We start from the raw sequence: 6,263 nt of genomic DNA, 5'->3' as shown, positions 1-6,263 counted from the left end.
AACAAAAAAACAAAAAAGAAAGAAATGTTGTTAGCCTTTCTAAGCCCCAAAGACGGAAAGACCTCAGGGAACTGTAAGCTCTAACTTAATACCAATACTATCTTGAAAAGTCAAAATATTAATTTCCTCCAGGACTGGAGAGGATTTGTCTTACTAGAAAATTTTACATATAAACAAGTCAAAAATAATTCTTCAGTGACTCTGAGCATTCTGGCAATGACAACAGATTTGAAACGCATTTTAGAAGCAATGACAGGGAATTAAATAGATTTCTAGTGCTGTAAAGCTTAATATTACTTCACAAAGTGTTAAAGTGTCTGATCTTCCGTCAGCTCATTTGGTACCTTGTGAGCACTGAAGAAAAGCTAAGTGCAGGAGCACTTTATTAATGTATTGGAAGCCACATCAATGGTATTATGCCTAACACCTTCCAAAAAGTTTTGAGAAATCTAAAGTAAAACGACATGTGAGTTCCTAAAAGCCTTGATGGAAAATATTGGCAGCTAACAACTACAAAGCTGCCTCTGGCTAAGGGCCAGCTATAAATTAGAGATATTTAATTTTGCAGTAACACTCACAAGAAACTACAATGTATTATGCTTCCCCTGAAAATAATGCAAAGATTCTAATTAGATTTTAATTGCTTGCTAAATTGTTCCAATTTTATTCAAAATGACCTTTAAAGAGCTACACACCAAAAATACTTCCAATATTTTGTGAAAAAGTTGTCAGCCCTCCTGGCCTAAAGGCAGCAGAAACTGAACTCCACAAGTGCACAGGCATGGGGGGCTCACATGCTTTTTAGTAAGGGAGGATTTTATTTCAACCACCTGTGACCTCACCCAAACAAACAGGTCTGAGTGCAGAAAACAACTTGATGTAAGCAAATGGAATCTGCGTTGCTGAGATCTGGGATATGAATGTGTTCACCTGGAAGAGATAATGTCCTGGGAGGTCACTCCACCCAGACTCCCCTTTATCTAAATGTTCTCACATGTTTCTATGGTCAAACAACAACCATTTTAGTTAAGAGCTATACAGAAATGAGTCAGAGAAACTCTTAGAAATTTGACCTGGTTACCAATTGGTTACTAATAGAGTCCTCCACTTCCTTTGGAAATAATTCCAATCTTGAAGATTCAAGACAACTTTAGCTTTCAGTCAAGATTGAGTAACAGGTATCAGATTTACCCTCCTGCCTTAAATAACTACAAAAGTGGACAAAATATATGAAGCAATGGTTTTCTGGACATTAGATATCAGGCAATACAGGACTGAGATTCGTAAGAAGGGAAACAGAAAATGTGTTTTAAATAACTGCCTTAAATAACTACAAAAGTGGATGAAATATATGAAGCAATGGTTTTCTGGACATTAGATATCAGGTAACACAGGACTGCGATTCGTAAGAAGGGAAACAGAAAATGTGAACTCTACAGTTATACCAGCTACCTACCGGAAGGCAGTTTCCAGGCCTCAGTACAGGGAGAGGAAATGAAGCTTGGCCGATTCACTAATTCAGGGAGACAGAGTCAGAGTTCAGAGGACAAGGCAGCCAGAATTTGTAAGGCAGAGCATAGGAGATGAGGGAAATGCAGAGCCAGAGAGCACCAGAAACCTGCAGAGGGTCCCCTCAAGGAATGTTTGAGTTCCAATCTGTATGGTGTGAGAAGATAATACTCAGTGCTGGGGAAGAGCCACCAGAAAGGAATAAGTGGGAAAAATCTCACTCCTATCAGCCAGAGTGAAAAGATCACATAATACATGAGGGACCAGACAGATTTCTTTAAAATAAAGGGGACTCACATGAGGTATCTAAATAAATCAAAATCACAGAAACAGAAGTTGGAAGATGGTTGCCAGGGTTGTTGAGAGGAGACAGAATTAGTGCCTAATGGACATAGAGTTTCAGTTCCGCAAGCTGAAGCTCTGGAAAACTGTTGCACAACAATGTAAATATACTAACATTACTGAACTGTACACATAAAAATAGTTAAGGTGGCAAATTTAACTTTATGGGTTTATAACTACAATTAAAAATAAAATTTAAACATAAATAAAAATAAATGAATAAAAGGGAAAGGAGGGCCTAAATTAGCCCGAGACTGCTCTGTGTGTGCCCAAATGAAGCTTACAAGCAAGCACTGAAAGGATCCAACTAATCCCAAATAAGTGTACTCCACAAAAAAGCCACATTACTTAAAGAAATAAAACCAATCACAGCAATAATACAAAATTCTTCATATTCATCCAGTCAGAAATAAGACAGCAAAGAAATGGAAAAATATGACCCATAACCAAGAGAAAAAGTAATCAATAGAAACAGAGACAGAGGCAAGAAAGGTGATAAAAAGAGCAAATAAATATACTAAAATGGCTATTAGAAAAACATGATCAAGATGAAGAGCGAAAGAGAGTAAAAACCATTTAGAAATGAAAAATACACTGTCTGAAATAAAAAATTCACTGAATGGGATTAACAGCAGTGTAAATAGTGCAGAGGAAAAGATGAGCAAACTTGAAAACATGGTACTAGAAATTATCCAAAAAGAAAAAAATGACAGAAGAATGAATAAAGCACCAGTGACTTGTGGGACAAAATGAAAGAAGTAACACGCATGCAAGGAAGAAGAGAAAAGAGAAGGTGGAATAGAAGAAAAATATGAAGATATAAACTCATATGATGAAGTACAATAAACTCCTTGCAGAATAAAAATGAAGAAAACCACACAAAGACACAATAATGAAACTGTTGACCAGTAACACAATGAAAATCTGAAAAAACATCCAAGAGAAAAAGATACATGACAGCAGCATTGTCAGAAATTATGTGTACCAAATGACAGCAGAGGAACGTCCTTAAAGTATTGAAATAAACTATCAATTCGGGATTCTCTACCCAGTGAAAGTCCTCTTTTAAAATTAAAGACATTTTTCAAATAAAAGAGTTTGAATTCAGTTGTCAGTAGAATTTAAGCCAAAGAAATGATGAAGTAACTCAGATGGAATAAGACACTAAATAGAAATTTGAACCTTTACAAAACAATAAAGAGCACTGGAAGTGGTCATTATATTAAAACTATTAAAGAAATTTTAAATCTTTATAAAGGATAAAGTTTCAAACAAAAATAACAATATCTTCAGAAGTTTATAAACATATGTAAAGGGTACAACATATGACAACAGCACAAACAATAGGTGGGAAATGGACCTTACACAGAAGGGGATAAAATATTATTTACAGGTAGTACATGCATGTTGTAAACCCTAAAGCAGGGGCCAGCAAACTCTGGCACAGACTAAATCCAGCCTGCTATTTTTGTATAGTTCAGAAGCTAAGAATGGTTTTTACATTTTGGAAGAGGTCACACAAAATCTAAAATATTTGCTACCTGGTTCTTTACAGAAAAAGTTGCTAAGCCCTGTCCTAGAATAAAATTTCTCTACCTTGGCGCTACTGACATTTTGAGCCAGATAATCCCTTGTTGTGGGGGTTGTCCTGTGCACTGTAAGGTGTTCAGTGGGATCCCTGGCCTCTATCCAAGAGATGCCATGAACACCCGCCCCCAGTGGTGACAATCAAACATGTCTCCAGACACTGACAAACATCCTGGGGGTGAGAGAGAAACCTGACTGCAGTTGCGAACTACTGCACTAGAGTACATCTAATTTTTTTTTTTTTTTTTTTTTAATAAAAAAGTGGTAGAGCTTGGCCAGTTATGGTGGCTCACACCTGTAATCCCAGAACTTCGGGAGGCCGAGAAGGGTGGATCACCTGAGGTCAGGAGGTCAAGACAAGCCTGGTCAACATGGTGTAACTCCGTCTCTACTAAAAATACAAAAATTAGCTGGGCATGGTGGCACCTGCCTGTAGTCCCAGCTACTTGGGAGGATGAGGCAGGAGAATCACTTGACCCCAGGAGGTAGAGGTTACAGTGAGCTGAGATTGCGCCACTGCTCTCCAGCCTGGGTGACACAGTGAGACTCTATCTCAAAAAAAAAAAAAAAAAAGGTAGAGCTGATAAGCCAATAGTAGACATAAAATGAATTTTTCAAAACACATTTTTAAACTCTCATTCCAAACGAAGTCAGAAAAAGAAAAAAGATTTTTCAGATAAGGCATAAGTATAAACCACAGAAAAAATATTGATAAATTAGACTTGATTAAAATGTAAACTTCTGCTCCCCAAAAGACACTGTTAAAAAAACAGAAAACCAAGCCACAGACAGAAGGAAAATATCTGCAAAACACACATTTGATAAAGCACTAGCTTCTCTGCCCCGCGCCCCCCCTCCCGCCCCACAAAAAAAAATATATATGACTCAAAACAACCTGATTTGGAAACAATATAAAAAGAAGGTCAAAGATTTAAATAGACACTTTACCAGAGATATAAATGGCAAATATGCACATGAAAATATATTAAACATCATTAATAATAAGAGAAAATCAAATTAAAACCAAAATGAACTACCACGACACATCCACAGAACACTGAAGATTTAAGAGACGGACAATAGCAATTGCTGACAAAGATGAGGAGCAACTAGAACTCTCAGGCATGGGTGATAAGACTACAAAATGGGACAGCCACTTCGGAAAACAATTTGAAACTTTATAATGAAATAAATATGCATTTACTATATAGTCCAGCAATCTCACAGGTATTTACCCCAAGAGAAATGAAATATATGTTCAGGCAAAAATTGTTGCCCAAATATTCTTAGCAACTTTATCCATAATAACCAAAAACTATGAACAACCCAAGTGGTCCATCAACTGGAGAATGAACAGATAAATAGAAAGAAACAAACTACTGATACAGGAAACAACAGATGAATTCATTTTAAGGGCATTATGCAAAGTGTAAGAGCAACAGCAAAGACTATATACTGACTCATTTCTTTTCTATGTAATTCAAGAAGAGGCAAAACTATAGTGACAGAAAGCACATCAATGGTTGCCAGGTTCAAGTATGGGCAGGGGAATTTGCCTGCAAAAGAAAATGAGGGACTTCTGGAAGTGATACAAACATTCAATATTATGATTGTGATAGGTATACAACTGCATATATTTGTCAAGACCCAGAGAATCACTTAAAATTGGTGATTATTTTATTGTAGCAAAAAAAATGATATAAGCTGATTTAAAACAAAAATAGCTAAGAAGCCTTTAGAAATAAGAATGGAGTAAGAGTAAGACTACATTTTCCCCTAGTCATTAGTAGGAAAAACAACTTGCTACATTCAGGATGTCTGGAAAATAGTCCTTCTGGTCAAATTTGGTAGGGTGCTAGTGCTTTGGGTCCTTGTAGCAGAATATACGTTTAACTAAAATACTGGTTGGGAGTATTTAGGCCAGAGGGTTAACAGTAGGCACACGTGGGAATTTAGTATTATTCCCAGTAAATGGGGAAAGAATCAACTCTTCAATAGACAGTATCGTGAGAACTCCTGAGGCATTTAGAGAAAAATAGCTCCATATCATACAGTACACAAAATCAAATTACAGATGGAATACAAATGTAAATTTAAACAAGATTATAGTCATTAGAAAATATTAAATTTTTTAAATCTTGTGATAGATAAGGCCTATATAAACAAGTCACAAGACCCAGAAGAGTAGATCTGACTACAAGTAAAACTTAAATAAAATACCATAAACCAAGTTTACAAGCTCAGGCAGCCCAAGAGAATACTCATACTTGAAAGTATAAACATTTCTATAGATATGAGTATGTTACCTACATATATACTTATATATATTTGATGCATTTGTTTAAATACTAAATGATTAAAAGCCACACTGTATACAATAACTATAAATCAATTTAAAAACTCAAATCCATAGAACAGGCAAAAGATGCACTGGCAATTTTCAGAAAAATAAACCTGTGAAAATATAGTAAATGATGAGATAATCAAATCAAATAACAGTAATCAAATACAAATTACAATTTTTTTTCATTCATCAGAGAAGCATTTTTTAAAATTGCTAATATTCAGTGTTATGAAAGCATGTCAAACTGTCACTCCCATATGCTGTGGGTAGGAGTGTAAACCAGTGCTCTGTTGTTCAGGACATTCTGGCAAAAGCTATCAAAATTTTAAATCCACAACCCTCAACCCAAAAAGTCTTCATCCAACAATCTAAACATAGAATATCTTAGAGAAGACACAAAGTGTTGCATTTTGAATCCTTTCTATGTATCTATTTGTAATAACGAAAAACTGGAAATTTGAATACCCATCAATACCGGGGA

The sequence above is a fragment of the Chlorocebus sabaeus genome, chromosome 6, assembly GCF_047675955.1.
Source record: "Chlorocebus sabaeus isolate Y175 chromosome 6, mChlSab1.0.hap1, whole genome shotgun sequence".
NCBI classification, from domain to species: Eukaryota; Metazoa; Chordata; class Mammalia; order Primates; family Cercopithecidae; genus Chlorocebus; species Chlorocebus sabaeus.
Note: the sequence above shows the minus strand (reverse complement) of the source record.